This window comes from Prionailurus bengalensis, chromosome X (genome assembly GCF_016509475.1).
Source record: "Prionailurus bengalensis isolate Pbe53 chromosome X, Fcat_Pben_1.1_paternal_pri, whole genome shotgun sequence".
Taxonomy (NCBI): domain Eukaryota; kingdom Metazoa; phylum Chordata; class Mammalia; order Carnivora; family Felidae; genus Prionailurus; species Prionailurus bengalensis.
This window is the reverse complement of record NC_057361.1, coordinates 47,664,797-47,681,992: the sequence shown is the minus strand read 5'-3', so window position 1 is coordinate 47,681,992 and position 17,196 is coordinate 47,664,797.

Below are 17,196 nucleotides of genomic sequence, written 5' to 3'. Positions count from 1 at the left end.
ACAAAAACAAAAACAAAAACAAAAACAAAAACAAAAACTGTTCTTACCCTATTGAATGGTCTTGGTAACTGTTGAAAATCAGTTGAATTTACACCTATGAGTTTATTTATGGACTCTAAATTCTATTTCATTGATCTGTATATGTCTATCCTTATGCCATTACCACATTGTTTTAGTTATTAACGTTTTGAAATCAAGAAGTGTGAGTCTTCCAAATTTGTTCTTCTTTTTCAAATTACTTTGACCTATTAAGAAGACCCTTTTAATTTTTAATATCTACTACCTACATCACTTTTTGAAGTCTACAGTTAGTTTGGGCTTTCAAGAAGAACCAGGTCACTTCCTTAGTCTTAGAACAGTCTTGTATATATTAGATATGTAATCCCTCTAACTTTCTAGTGCTGATGAGTACTTATAGGCTAGAGTTGAGAGTAACAATGTCCTGTTGACTTCTGAATACAAAAGTCTGCAGTTAACTGGTAGTGTTGCCTAAGTATTTTTAAAAAGGACTTTTTTCCAGATAGCTTTAACAATTAAAACATTGAGTTGCAGTCATTTTGTTGCTGATGTAAAAAGGATCAGTTGTCCAGACTTCATTTACCTGAAAAACACAGGAGGTGATGCAACCCAAATTTAACCAAAAGGGCTTAGAGAAGTTTCTTTTTCTTCATATAGCATTCTCAAATGGCAAGGTGAGCTGTGGAAGCCCTAAACTGTGTGTTACATATGTAGCTAGGCTTATGTTTTTTCTTCTTGGTTTTACAAAAAAACAGAATTGATTGCTATAATGACTCCATAATTCTTGACACATAGCAGCAGCATTCTTAATAAATTTCCTTTAAACTTTTATTTAACTGGAAAATGTTTTTATATAATTGTGGATTCACATGAAGTTGTAAGAAATAATACAGAGAGATCCCTCTTACACTTTACCTAGTTTCTCCCAATGGTAACATTTTGCAAAACTATAGTATAACGTCATACCCATAATGTTGAGATCAATATTATCCACTGATTTCATTCAGATTTTCTCAGTTTTGCTGATAGTTGTGTGTGTGTATGTGTATTAAATTCTCTACAATCTTATTACTTGTATAGGTTCCTGTGTCTACCACCACAGTCAAGATACAAAACAGTTCCATTACCTCATGTTGTTTTATAGCCACCTCCACCTCCCAACTCTTCCCCTCTCCAACCCCACCTTGGCAACAACTAATCTGTCGTCCAATTATAAAATGTCATCACTTCAAAAATGTTAAGTTGATCAAATCATACAGTATGTAGCCTTTGTGGATTGACTTTTTTACTCACTGTAATCCCTACAGATTAATCCAAATTGTTGTATGTATAAATACTTCAACCTTTTTCTTTTTAAGAAATTTCTTATTTGAATATAGTTGACTCACAATGTTACATTAGTTTCAGGTGTACAACAGAATGATTCAACTTCTTTGTATGTTACACTATGCTCAAGTGTAGCCACCATCTGTCACCATACAATGCTATTACAATATTGTTGAGTAGATTCCCTATGCTATGCCTTTTATTCCCGTGACTTATTTAGTCCATAATTGGAAGCCTGTATCTCCCATACCCCTTCAAACATTTTGCCCATCATTCACCCTTTCCCCTCTGGGAACCATCAGTTTGTTCTCTGTATTTATAGGTCTGATTCTACTTTTTGTTTATTTATTCATTTGTTTTCTTTTTCAGATTTCACATATGAGTGAAATCATATGGTATTTGTCTTTTTCAATCTGACTTATTTCACTTAGCGTCATACCCTCTATCTAGGTCCATCCATGTCTCTAATGGCACAATCTCATCATTTTTTATGTTTTTTATGGCTGCATAATATTCCATCATATCTATCTCTCTATCTGATACACACACACACACACACACACACACACTGTACCACATCTTCTTTATCCATTCCTCTATTGATAGACACTTAGGTTGCTTCTATATCTTGGCTATTGCAAATAATGCTGCTATAAACATAGGAGTGCACATATAATTTGCATTAGTGTTTTCATTTTCTTTCAGTAAATATCCAGGAGTGGAAATATTGGATCATTTGGTATTTCTATTTTTAAATTTTTGAGGAAATTCCATACTGTTTTCCACGATGGCTGTACCAATTTGCATTCCCACCAACATTGTATGAAAGTTCCTTTTTCTCCACATCCTTTGATTTTTAGCCATTCTGACAGGTGTGAAAGGATATCTCACTGTGAGTTTGATTTACATTTCCCTGATGATTAGTGATGAGCATCTTTTCATGTGTCTTTTGACCATCTGTATGTCTTCTTTTAAAAAAAAAGTTTAATCAAGTCTTCTGTCCATTTTTTAACCAGATTGTTTCACTTTTTGAGCTGTGTAAATTCTTTATATATTTTGGATATTAATCCCTTATCAGATATATCATTTGCAAATATCTTCTCCCATTAGGTAGGTCGACTTTTCCTTTTATTGACAGTTTCTTTTGCTGTGCAAAAGCTTTTTATTTTGGTGTAGTCCATAGTTTATTTTCGCTTCTGTTTTCCTTGCCTTAGGAGACATATCCAGAAAAATGATGCCACAGCTGATGTCAAGGAAATTACTGCCTATGTTCTCTTATGGATTTTTATGGTTTCAGGTCTCACATTGAGGTCTTTACTCCATTTTGAGCTTACATTTGTGTATAGTGTAAGAAAGTAGTCCAGTTTCATTCTTTTGCATGTAGCTATCCAGTTTTCATATCATCATTTTCAGAGATGCCAAAGAATCATTAGGCAAAAATCAATACCCATTGTTTTTTTAAAGTGTTTATTTATTTTTTAGAGAGAGAGAGAGCTAGCAGGGGAAGGTCAGAGAGAGAGGGAGACACAGAATCCGAAGGGGATCCAGGCTCTAAGCTGTCAGCACAAAGCCCAATGCAGGGCTCAAACTTATGAACTGTGAGATCATGGCCTGAGCCGAAGTTGGATGCTTAACCAACTGAGCCACCCAGGTGCCCCACATCGCACTCCACCATTTATTGAAGAGACTATCTTTTGCCCATTGTGTATTCTTGCATCCTTTGTTGTAGTTTAGTTAACCATATAGGCATGAGTTCATTTCTGGGTTCTCTATTCTGTTCTATTGATCTATGTGTCTACTTTTGTGCCAGTACAATACTTTTTTGATTAGTACAGCTTTGTAGTAGTATATCTTGAAATATGGAATTGTTATACCTTCCACCTTTGCTTTTCTTTGTCAAGATTGCTTTGGCAATTCGGGATCTTTTGTGATTCTTTACAAATTTTAGTATTATTTGTTCTAGATTTGTGAAAAATGCTGTTGGTATTTTGATAATTAGGATTGCATTGAAACTGCAGATTTCTTTGGGTAGTATGGAAATTAATAATATTTGTTCTTCAAATCCATGAGCATGGGATATCTTTCCATTTGTGTCATCTTCAATTTCTTTCATCAATGTTTTATAGTTTTCAGAATATGAGTCTTTCACCTCCTTGGTTGAGTTTATTCCTAGGTATCTTATTCTTTTTGATGCAATTGTAAATAGAATCATTTTCTTAATCTCTCTTTCTGATTCTTCATTATTAGTGTATAGAAACAGTACCGATATCTGAGTATCAATTTTGTATCCTGAAACTTTACTGAATTCATTTATCAGTTCTAGTAGTTTTTTGGTGGAGTTTTTAAGGTTTTCTATGTATAATATTATGTCTTCTGCAAATAGTAACAGTTTGACTTCTTTACAAATCTGGATGTGTCTTATTACTTTTTCTTGTCTGATTGCTATGACTAGAGTTTATAGTAATAGTTCATTCCTTTTCATTGCTGAATAATATTTAGCAATATGGATATCCCACAGTGAACGTAATCACTGACATGGTGAAGGACATCTGGGTTGATTCTACTTTTTGACTATTACAAATAAGATTGATCTGAACATTCAGGTACATGTGTGAACATAAGTTTTCATTCCTCTGGGATAAAGGCCCAGAAGTGCAATTAATGGGTCATATGGTAACTGCATATTTAGTTTCTTTGAAAAAACTACAAACTCTTTTCCAGGGTGGTTATACCATTTCACATTTGCACCAGGAGTATGAGTGGTCCAGCTTCTCTGATCCTCACCAGCATTTGGTATTATCACTGTTTTAATTCTAAACATTCTAATGGGTATGCAGTGAAATCTCATTGTGGTTTTAATTTGTATTCCCCTAATGCCTACTGATGTTGAGCATCTTTTCACATGCTTCTTTGCCATCTCTATATGCTCTTAAGTGAAATGCCTCCCCATTTCAGTTTGGAGAGTTCCTTATTGTATTCTACATAACAGTCCTTTGCTAAATATGTAGATGACAAGTATTTTCTTCCAGTCTCTGTATTTTCTTTTCATATTATTTTTAAATTTGTTTGTTTGTTTAAGTAATCTCTACACCCAATGTGAAGCTTGAACTTACTACCCCGAGATCAAGAATCACATACTTTTCTGGCTGAGCCATCCAGGCACCCCTGTCTTTTCATATTCTTAACAGATAGTTTCGCAGAGCAAAAAAATTTTAATTCTGGTGGTTCTAATTTATCAAATTATTCTTTTGTGGATTGTGCTTTTGGTCTCAAGTCTAAGAACTCTGGTTAACTGTAGAAGCCAAAGATTTTCTCCTATTTTTACAAAAACTGCTATAGTTTAATGTTTTATGCTTAAATCTGTGATCTATCTTCAGCTCATTATCAAATAAGATGTGATGTTTAAGTCAAGGTTCATATTTTTGAATATGGATGTCTATTTGCTCCAACACTATTTGTTGAAAGACAATCATTCCTCCATTGAATTTATTTTTTTCCTTTGTCAAAAATCAGTTGGGCATATTTGTGTGGCTCTATTTCTGGGTTCTCTACTTTGTTCCATTGATCTATATATATATCCCTCTGTCAATACCACACAGTGTTGGTTACTGTAGCTATATAATTTCCTTCTTCTTTTATAGACCCCTTTCCCCAAGAACTGACCCTTATTTTTTTGCTTGATAAATGAAAGTAAGAAACAATTATTTGCAAAGATTAATTTTATTTGCTATTCTGAATGCAATTAAATACATTAACAATATGGTTGATGTGCATTTTCCTTAGGTCCAGAGATGGTGTGAGGTTTTTTTAAGTTTACATATTTTGAGGGGGGGGAGGGAGTGGGGCAGAGAGAGAGAGGGAGAGAGAAAGAATCCAAAGCAGGCTCTGCATTCTCATTCCAGAGCCCAATGCGGGGCTCCATCTTATGAGCTGTTAGATCATGACCTGAGCTAAAACCAAAATTTGGATGCTTAACTGACTGAGCCATCCAGGTGCCCCCGTGTGAGATTCTTACATAATTTAGTGAACTAAACAAAGGTCATGGGTCTTGAAATCTTTGGAATGTCTGTAAGTGGTATTGTATTTTTAATCTTCATTTCTGCATGATTATCTTTAGTACATAGAAATGTGACTATTTTCGTGTGTTGATCTTATATCTTGCAACCTTGCTGAACTCACTTATTAGTTATAGTTTGGAGGGGTTTTTGTAGATATTTTGTGGTTTTCTAAATAGGAAATTATGTCATCTGTAAAATAGAGGGTTTTTTTTTGTAGGTGCTCTTTTAAATATTTTTTTAATTTTAAGTATAATCTATTCCCTAATGTGGGGTTCAAACTCATGACCCTAAGATCAAGAGTCACATGCAATGCTGACTGAGCCAGCCAAATGCCCCTGTAGGTACTTTTTATCAAGTTGAGAATTCTGATTTAGTCCTAATTTAGTTAGGATTTTCTCATAAGTGGGCATTGGATATTGTCAAATGCTTTTTCTATGCCAATTGATATGATCATATGACTTTTGTCTTTACTTGTTTATACAATAAAATATACTAATTGATTTTCTAATGTTGAACCAGACTTGCATAGCTGGAATAAATTCCACTGGGTAATGATTATCATTATTTTTTATGTTTATTTATTTATTTTAAGATGGAGAAAGAGTACAAGCAGTGGAGGGGCAGAGAGAGAAAGAGAGAGAGAACTCCAAGCAGGCTTCACACTGTCAGCACAGAGCCCAGTGCAGGGCTTTATCTCACAAACTGGGAGATTGTGACCTGAGCCAAAATCAAGAGTTGGATCCTTAACTGACTGAGCCACCCAGATTCCCCTATAATTATTTTCACATATCATGGGTTTAAATTACTTTGAGTAGAATTAGAAGATTTTTAATACTTGTTTTAAATTTATTTATTTTTTTTTATTTTAGAGTGAAAGGCACACAAGCAGGTGAGAGGGGCAGGAGGGGAGAGAGAGAATTTCAAGCAAGCTCTATGCCCAGCACGGAGCCCACAACACTGGTATCATGACTTGGGCTGAAATCAAGTTGGCCACTCAACCAAGCCACCCAGGCAACCCTTTATTTGTTTTAATTTCACAATTTTGATTTATTTTCTTTTTCTTTTCCTCCACCTACCACCAAGAACTGGCCTTATTTTTTGCATAACAAATGAAAGATATAATTATTTGAAAATAGTAATTATTTTAAGTTTTAATTTAAATTCCAGTTAGCATACAGCGTAATATTAGTTTCAGGTGTACAGTATAGTGATTCAACAATTCCATACAATATCCAGTGTTCATCACAACAAGTGCACTCCTTAATCCCCATCACTTATTTCACCCATGCCCTCACCCACCTCCATTCTAGTGACCATCAGTTTGTGCTCTGTAGTTAAGGGTCTTTTTCTCCATTTGCCTCTCTCTTTTTTGTCCCTTTGCTCATTTGTTTTGTTTCTTAAATTCCATATATGAGTGAAATCATATGGTATTTGTCTATGACTGATATATTTCACTTATCATAATACACACTGACTCCATTCATGTCATTGCAAGTGGCAAGATTTCATTCTGTTTTGTGGCTGAGTTATATTCCATTGTATATATACCACATCTTCTTTATCCATTCATCAATCGATGGACACTTAGGCTATTTCAGTAATGTGGCTATTGAAGATAATGCTGCTATAAACATTGGGGTGCATGTATCCCTTTGAATTAGTATTTTTGTTTTATTTGGGTAAATACCTAGTAGTGTAATCACTGGATTGTAGGGCAGTTCTATTTTCAATGAAGTACCCCTATACTGTTTTCCAGAGGGCCGCATCAGTTTGCATTCCCACCAACAGTGCAAGAGGGTTCACCTTTCTCCACATCATTGCTAACACTTGCTGTTTCTTCTTTTTAATGTTTATTTAATTTTTGAGAGATAGTGTGAGTAGGGGGAGGGGTAGAGATAAAGGGGACAGAAAATATGAAGCGGGCTCTGCACCGACAGCAGTGAGCCCAATGTGGGGCTCAACTTATGAACCACAAGATCATGACCTGAGCTGAAGTCAGATGCTCAACCGAGGGAACCACCCAAGCTCCCCACATTCTATCTTGTATTGTTGATTTTAGCCATTCTGACAGTGATACCTGCGAAGTGATATCTCATTGTAATTTTGATTTGCATTGCCCTGATGATAAGTGATGTTGAGCATCTTTTCATGTGTCTGTTGGCCATTGTATTTCTTCTTTGGAAAACTGTCTATTCATGTCCTCTCCCTTTTTTAAATTGGATTATTAGTTTTTTGGACGTTGAGTTTTATAAGCTCTTTATATATATTGGATATTACTCCTTTATTAGATGTCATTTGCAAATATCTTCTCCCATTCCATAGGTTGCCTTTCAGTTTTGTTGACTGTTTCTTTTGTGATGAAGAAGATTTTTACTCGCATGTAGTCCCAATAGTTTATTTTTGCTTTTGTTTCCCTTGTCTCAGGAGGTGTATCTAGAAAGAAGTTGCTAGGGCCTATGTCAAAGAAATTACTGCTTGTGTTCTTTTCTAGGATGTTTATGGTTTCATGTTTCCCATTTAGGTCATTAATACATTTTTTAGTTTGTTTGTTTATTTATTTATTTGTTTGTTTGTTTGTTTGTTTTGGGGGGAGGGACACAGAGGGGGAGAGAGAGAGAATCCCAAGCAGGCCCCACAGTCAGCACAGAACCCGATGTGGGGCTCAAACTCACAAGCCATGAGATCATGACCTGAGCTGAAGTCAGATGCTCAACTGACCAAGCCACCCAAGCACCCCAATCATGAATCCATTTTGAATTTATTTTTGCATATGGTGTAAAAGAGTAGTCCAGTTTCCTTCTTTTGCATGTTGCTGTCCAGTTTTCCCAGCACCATTTGCTGAAGAGGCTATATTTTTCCCATTGGATATTCTTCCCCACTTTGTTGAAGATTAATTGACCATATAGTTGTGGGTTCATTTCTGGGTTTTCTATTCTGTTTCATTGATCTCTGTGTCTACTTTTGTGCCAGTGCCATATTCTTTCGATTACTACAGCTTTCTAATAATAATATGAAGTTTGAAATTGTGATGCTTCCAACTTTGCTTTTCTTTTTTAAGATGGCTTTGGCTATTCGAGGTCTTTTGTGGTTCCACACAAACTCTAAGATTGTATATTCTGATTCTGTGAAAAGTGCTGTTAGTATTCTTTTTCAATGTTTGCTTATTTATCTTGAGAGAAAGAGTGTGCACTCTCATGAGCACAAGTAGAGGAGGAGCAGAGACAGAGAGGGGGAGAGAATCTCAAGAAATCTATGCTGTCAGCAAAGAGCCTGACATGGGTCTTGGTCACAAAGTGTGAGATCATGACCTGAGCCAAAATCAAGAGTCAGATGCTTAACCGACTGAGCCACCCAGGCGCCCCTGTGCTGTTGGTATTCTGATAGGTATTGCATGAAATGTATAGAGTGCTTTGGGTAGTATAGACATTTTAACAATATTTGTTCTTCCAATCTATCCAATTTATGAGCATTGAACGTCTTTCCATTTCTTTGTTTCCTATTAAATTTCTTTCATCACTGGTTTATAGTTTTCAGAGTACAGATATTTTACCTGTTTGGGTAGGTTTATTCCTAAGGATCTTGTTTTTGGTGCAATTGTACGTGGGATTGATTACTGAATTTCTCTTCCTGCTGCTTCATTATTGGTGTATAGAAATGCAACAGGTTTCTGTACTTTGATACTGTATCCTATGAATTTACTGAATTCATTTATCAGTTTTAGCAGGTTTTTGGTGGAGTCTTTAGTGTTTTCTGCATATAGTATCATGTCATCTTCAAATAGTTAAAGGTTTACTTATTCCTTATCAATTTGGATGTTTTTATTTCTTTGTGTTGTCTGATTGCTGAGGCTAGAACTTCTAGTACTATATTAAATAAAAGTGGTGAGAGTGGACATCCCTGTCTTTTTCCTGACTGTAAAGGAAAAGCTCTCAGTGTTTCTGCATTGAGTAAGATGTTCCCTGGGGATTTTTAATATATAGCCTTTATTATATTGAAATATGTTTCCTCTAAACCTACTTTGTTAAGGGGTTTTATCATGAATGAATGTTGTACTTTGTCAAATGATTTTTCTGTATCTATCAAAATGATCATATGGTACGTGTCCTTTCTTTTATTAATGTGACATATTGTGTTGATTTATTTGCAAATATTGAGCCACTCTTGCAACCCAGGAATAAATCCCACTTTATGGTGGTGAATAATTTTTAAATATATTGTTGGATTCAGTTTTCTAGTATTTTGTTGAGAATTTTTTCATCCGTCCTCATCAGGGATGTTGGCCTATACTTCTTTTTAATGGTGTCTTTATCTGGTTTTGGTATCAGGGTAATGCTGGCCTTTTGGAATGAATCTGGAACTTTCCCTTCATTTTATATTTTTTTGGAATCGTTTGAGAACAATAGGTATTAACTCTTTAAATGTTTGGTTGAATTCATCTGTGAAGCTATCAGGCCCTGGACTTCTGTTTGTTGGGAATTTCTTGACTACTGATTCAATTTTTTTGCTGGTTAGGTATGTTCAGGTTTTTTATTTCTCCCTCTTTCAGTTTTGGTAATTTATATGTTTCTAGGAATGTATCCATTTCTTCCAGGTTGTCCAATTTGTTGGTATATAGTTTTTCATAATATTCTCTTCTAATTGTTTGCATTTCTATGGTGTTGTTTGTTATTTCTCCTCTCTCATTTGTGATTTTATTTATGTGGATTCTTTCTCTTTTCTTTTTGATAATTCTGGGTAGAGGGTTATCAATTTTGTTAAAATTTTTAATGAACCAGCTTCTCATTTCATAGATCTGTTCTACTGTTTTTTCAGTTTCTGGATCATTAATTTCTGCTCTAATATTTATTATTCACTTCCTTATGCTGGCTTCATTTGTTGTTCTTTTTCTAGCTCCTTTAGGTGTAAGGTTAGGTTGGCTTTATTGAGATTTTTCTTGCTTCTTAAATTTTTTTAACGTTTATTTATTATTGAGAGACAGAGAGACACAGAACGTGAGCAGGGGAGGGGTAGAGAGAGGTAGAATCCGAAGCAGGCTCCAACTCTGAGGTGTCAGCACAGAGCCCGACGCAGGGCTCAAACTCAAAAACTGCGAGATCATGATCTGAGCCGAAATCAGTCACCCAACTGAGCCACCCGGGTGCCCCAATTTTTCTTGCTTGTTGTGATAGGTCTAAATTGCTATATATTCCCCTCTTAGGACCACTTTTCCTTTATTCCAAAAGTCTTGGACTATTGCATTTTCTTTTTCATTTGTTTCTATGTACTTTTTTATTTTTATTTTTTAATATGAAATTTATTGTCAGATTGGTTTCCATACAACACCCAGTGCTCATCCCCACAGGCGCCCTCCTTAATACCCATCACCTATCCCCCCCCATCCACCATCAACCCTCAGTTTGTTCTCAGTCTTTAAGAGTCTCTTATGTTTTGGCTCCCTCCCTCTCTAATATCGTTTTTCCTTCCCCTTTCCACAAGAGTGAAACCATATGGTATCTGCATTTCTCTGTATGACTTATTTCACTTAGCATCACACTGTCCAGTTCCATCCAGGTTGGTACATAGGCCATATTTCATTCTTTCTCATTGCCACGTAGTACTCCATTGTGTATATAAACCACAATTTCTTTATCCATTCATCAGTTGATGGACATTTAGGCTCTTTCCATAATTTGGCTATTGTTGAGAGTGCTGCTATAAACATTGGGGTACAAGTGCCCCTATGCATCAGTACTCCTGTATCCCTTGGGTAAATTCTTAGCAGTGCTATTGCTGGGTCATAGGGTTGGTCTATATTTAATTTTTTGAGGAACTTCCACACTGTTTTCCAGAGTGGCTGCACCAGTTTGCATTCCCACAAACAATGCAAGAGGTTTCCCATTTCTCTACATCCTCGCCAGCATCTAGAGTCTCCTGATTTGTTCATTTTAGCCACTGTGACTGGCCAGAGGTGGTATCTGAGTGTGGTTTTGATTTGTATTTCCCTGATGAGGAGCGACGTTGAGCATCTTTTCATGTGCCTGTTGGCCATCCGGATGTCTTCTTTAGAGAAGTGTCTATTCATGTTTTCTGCCCATTTCTTCACTGGGTTATTTGTTTTTCAGGTGTGGAGTTTGGTGAGCTCTTTATAGATTTTGGATACTAGCCCTTTGTCCGATATGTCATTTGCAAATATCTTTTCCCATTCCCTTGCTTGCCTTTTAGTTTTGTCGATTGTTTCCTTTGCAGTGCAGAAGCTTTTTATCTTCATGAGGTCCCAAAAGTTCATTTTTGCTTTTAATTCCCTTGCCTTTGGGGATGTGTCAAGGAAGAAATTGCTGTGGCTGAGGTCAGAGAGGTTTTTTTTCCTGCTTTCTCCTCTAGGGTTTTGATGGTTTCCTGTCTCACATTCAGGTCCTTTATCCATTTTGAGTTTGTTTTTGTGAATGGTGTAAGAGAGTGGTCTAGTTTCATCCTTCTGCATGTTGCTGTCCAGTTCTCCCAGCACCATTTGTTAAAGAGACTGTCTTTTTTCCATTGGATCTTCTTTCCTGCTTTGTCAAAGAGTAGTTGGCCATACTTTTGTGGGTCTAATTCTGGGGTTTCTATTCTATTCCATTGGTCTATGTGTCTGTTTTTGTGCCAATCCCATGCTGTCTTGATGATTACAGCTTTGTAGTAGAGGCTAAAGTCTGGGATTGTGATGCCTCCTGCTTTGGTCTTCTTCAAAATTACTTTGGCTATTCAGTGCCTTTTGTGGTTCCATACAAATTTTAGGATTGCTTGTTCTAGCTTCGAGAACAATGCTGGTACAATTTTGATTGGGATTGCATTGAATGTGTAGATTGCTTTAGGTAGTATTGACATTTTAACAATATTTATTCTTCCAATCCATGAGCATGGAATGTTTTTCCATTTCTTTGTATCTTCTTCAATTACCTTCATAAGCTTTCTATAGTTTTCAGCATACAGATCTTTTACATCTTTGGTTAGGTTTATTCCTAGGTATTTTATGCTTCTTGGTGCAATTGTGAATGGGATCAGTTTCTTTATTTGTCTTCCTGTTGCTTCATTGTTAGTGTATAAGAATGCAACTGATTTCTGTACATTGATTTTGTATCCTGTGACTTTGCTGAATTCATGTATCAGTTCTAGCAGACTTTTGGTGGAGTCTATCGGATTTTCCATGTATAATATCATGTCATCTGCAAAAAGTGAAAGCTTGACTTCACCTTTGCCAATTTAGATGTCTTTGATTTCCTTTTGTTGTCTGATTGCTGATGCTAGAACTTCCAACACTATGTTAAACAATAGTGGTGAGAGTGGGCATCCCTGTCGTGTTCCTGATCTCAAGGGGAAAGCTCTCAATTTTTCCCCATTGAGGATGATATTAGCTGTGCATTTTTCATAAATGACTTTTTGATGTTTAAGTATGTTCCTTCTATCCCGACTTTCTCGAGGGTTTTTATTAAGAAAGGATGCTGAATTTTGTCAAATGCTTTTTCTGCATCGATTGACAGGATCATATGGCTCTTATCTTTTCTTTTATTAATGTGATGTATCACATTGATTTATTTGTGAATGTTGAACCAGCCCTGCATCCCAGGAATGAATCCCACTTGATCATGGTGAATAATTCTTTTTGTATGCTGTTGGATTCGATTTCCTAGTATCTTATTGAGAATTTTTGTATCCACATTCATCAGCGATATTGGCTTGTAGTTCTCTTTTTTTACTGAGTCTCTGTCTGCTTTAGGAATCAAAGTAATACTGGCTTCATAGAATGAGTCTGGAAGTTTTCCTTCCCTTCCTATGTTTTGGAACAGCTTGAGAAGGATAGGTATTATCTCTGCTTTAAATGTCTGGTAGAAATACCCAGGGAAGCCATCTGGTCCCGGACTCTCATTTGTTGGGAGTTTTTTGATAACAGATTCAATTTCTTCACTGGTTAAGGGTATGTTTAAGTTTTCTATTTCTTCCTGTTTGAGTTTTGGAAGTGTGTGGGTGCTTAGGAATTTGTTCATTTCTTCCAGGTTGTCCAGTTTGTTGGCATATAATTTTTCATTGTATTCTCTGTGTGCAGGTGTCACTGATGTCTTATATTCTTTTCTCAAGCCCAGTGTGTATCCTTATGACAGTCACTTTAAATTATTCATTACGAATGTTGTTTATATTTGTTTTGCTTATATTTCTTTTTTTTAATTTTTTTTCAACGTTTATTTATTTTTGGGACAGACAGAGACAGAGCATGAACGGGGGAGGGGCAGAGAGAGAGGGAGACACAGAATTGGAAACAGGCTCCAGGCTCGGAGCCATCAGCCCAGAGCCTGACGCGGGGCTCGAACTCACGGACCGCGAGATTGTGACCTGGCTGAAGTCGGACGCTTAACCGACTGCGCCACCCAGGCGCCCCTGTTTTGCTTATATTTCTGACTGTGGCCTTATCTTGTTCTTTTTTTTGGAATAAATTCCTCTGTCTTGGCATTTTGTCTAAGTCTGTGCCATCTTCTCTGTGTTAGAAAAGCCATTTATGTTTCCTGCTCCTGAAAGTAATGGCATTATGAAGAAAAGATTATGTAGTGCCCAGGTCCTAGCACTTCAGTGAGTGTCTTCAGTGTGTGCAGCATGCGCTCTGCTGTCGTGTTTTGTCTGCTCTGTCCTTCAGGCCAGTCATCTGCAGAGGCTGTCCCTGCGTGCTGTGGGCAGTGTTTGATCCCTGTCCTGAATGTTGTGAGTTTTAACTAGGTGTGCTCTGGTCTGCTTGTGAAAGAAGACCTGTCACCACCTCCAGTAGAACAGAGAACCTGTAAAACTCTCCTTTTTGGAGACATGGGGACAGGGGTTTGTGCTGGTCTTCTGGAGGAAGTGTCCAACTCACCGGGACTGAGGCAAGTGTGATTGAGAAGGGCAGTCTCCTCAGAGGGCAGAGGGATAGGGTTTGTTGTAAGCAAGTTAGGTAGCCATTGTCTGCACTAAGCTGCTTGACCCTGGTGACTCTGTGTTTATGCTGAGGCGTGTAGGAGGGAAATGGTGACAGGCACCTTCTTTGTTCCTGGAGAAGTGTCTCCTTGAACACTGCTTTCCAGGGATGGGTTCTGAGAAGAGCAAATAGTCTCCCCACTATGTGCCCCAGGTGCTTTTCAGATTGCTGTTTCCTTACTGTCTGCCCCTGGGATGTTTGCCTGCCTTCTTTCCAGGAATAATTCAGTGCCCTCTAGGCTCTATCCCTGCCAAGCCCACTTTTAAAACTGCAGGCTTTGGGGCACCTGGGTGGCTCAGTTGATTAAGCATCTAATTCTTGATTTTGGCTGTTATGATCTCACAGTTCATGACATCGAGCCCTGCACTGGGCTCGGCACTGACAGCACAGAGACTGCTTGATTTTCATCTCCATCTTTCTGCCCCTCCTCTTCTCTCTCTCTCTCTTTTTTTCTCTCTCTCTTTCTCTCTCCCTCTCCCTCTGCCCCTCTCCTCCACTTGTGCTTGCTCCCTCTCACTCTCTCTCTCTAAAATTAAAAAAAAAAAAAGTAGGCGGGGCGCCTGTGTGGCTTAGTCAGTTAAGAGTCTGACTTCGGCTCAGGTCATGATCTCGCGGTCCGTGAGTTCGAGCCCCACGTCGGGCTCTGTGCTGACAGCTCAGAGCCTGGAGCCTGTTTCAGATTCTGTGTCTCCCTCTCTCTCTGACCCTCCTCCGTTCATGCTCTGTCTCTCCCTGTCTCAAAAATAAATAAACGTTAAAAATTTTTTAAAAAAAGGAGGCAACGTGTGTGATGCTCTTGAGGAGTTTTTAAAATCTTCCTCTGAATAAGTAAATAAAGAAGCAAATAGTGAGCCTATCACACTGTGGACTTCAATTCTGATTAATGGCAGTAGTCACTATGATGCTTTTCACTCCCCACCACTGACTCATTTGCCATGGGTGCAAAAAAAAATGTGCTGTCCTCAAAAAAACAAAACAAAACAAAAAATGTGCTGTCCTCTGATTAGGGAAAATACAAATGCTCCTTCTTTTCCTATTTTTCTTATCAGTGATTCCTAAGATTTCTCACTGTGGATGGTGAGGAGTGGACAGATTTAGGATACATTTTAGAGATGGGGCTGAGAGGACTTGATGATGGATTTCATGTAGACTGAGAGGAAAAAGGAGATATCAAGAATTACTTCTAGGGTTTTAGTCTAAGCACATGAAAAGATGAAGTCATCATTAACCAGGATGAGGAAGACTGCAGGAGGAGCAGGTTTGTGGTGGTGAGAAGATCAAGATTTTATTTTGGGCATGCTAAATTAGAGAAGCCTATGAGACACCCTAGTGGAAAGTTCAAGTAGGCAGTTGAATATACAATAATGGAGCTCAGGATACAGTTGTTTATTTGGGAGTAATTAGTATATAAGTGGATGGTGGTTAAAGTGCAGGAACTGGATGAGATTGGGGAAATATCTGAAGACTGAATGCTAAATACTCCAAAGTTTGGAGTCTGAGGGAAAAACACTGAACTCAGCCAGCATAAGACAATGTGAAGGAGCAGCCAGTGAGATAAAAGGAACACTATGAGGTTTCAGTGTTATTAAGCCTAAGAGAAAAAAAGTATTTTAAGAATGAAATTACTAACTCTGTTGAATGTTGGTGTCATAGTCAGTTTGGGCTGCTAAAATAGAATACCATAGACTGCATGGTTTATAAACAATAGAAATTTATTTCTCAGTTTTGGGGATAGAAATCCACGATCAGGGTGCCAACATGGTTGGGTTCTGGTGAGAACCCTCTTCCAGGTTGCACATGGCCATTTTCTCCACTTATCCTTACATGGTGGAGGGGGCAAGAAAGTTCTCTGGGGCCTCTTTTATGAGGGCACCAATCTCATTCATGAGGGCTTCACCCTCATGACTTAATCATCTTCCGAAAATCCCACATCCTAATGTCATAATATTGGGGGTTAGGATTTCAACATATGAATTTTGAGGGAACACAAACATTCAGTTCATAACATTTGGAAGTTTTTTGAATAAAATGAGGATAAAGAAGTACTGAATGCAGTTGGCAACCTAGAGTTCACTTGTAACCTTGCCAAGGACAATTTCACTAAAGGAGTAGGGACCACCACCCACTTACAATGAGTTGAGAAGAGAAAAGCATATAACAAAAGCTCTACAGTCTCACCTGGCACCATCTGAGGTCAGTGAACATTAATCAAGATCTTTGTTTCTTCTTGGGAGACAAAGTGTATAATGCCATACAGATTAAGATAGACTTTAGGGTTAGACTTCCTGGTTCTAGTTCTGTTTTAGCCATCTGCTGGTAGTGTGACCTTGGGCAAATAACTTCCCTTCTCTGTGCCTCAGTTTCCTCATTTGTAAAGTGAAGATAGGTTGTTGTGAGATATATAAAAATTAATCTGTGTGACATAGATTAGGCTGGCTCCTAATAAGTGCTAAAGAAATGGTAGACCTGATTTTAGCTTTCAGAGAGATCTCTGGATTGGGATCCTGGAATACAGGCTATATCCAGTCCTATTTCTGCCACAGATGAGGGACCATGAATAATTTACTTAAAAATAAACAAATTAAAACAAAATATTTCTAGAAATTCAGGGACCTAGAATAAGTTCCAACCTATCTGAATGGCAACTTAATCAAATTCAAAATGGGTGAAATCATGGTATTTTATACACACACATTCATACGCACAGAAACCACTAGAATTTGAAGGGCCAAAAATGAGGTCACATTAGATGCTGAGTTTAATGTTATATCAAGGAGAAGGCAGCAGGGTCCAATGAAAGGAGGACCGAGCTGTAATACAGAAAGAAAACAATCAGAA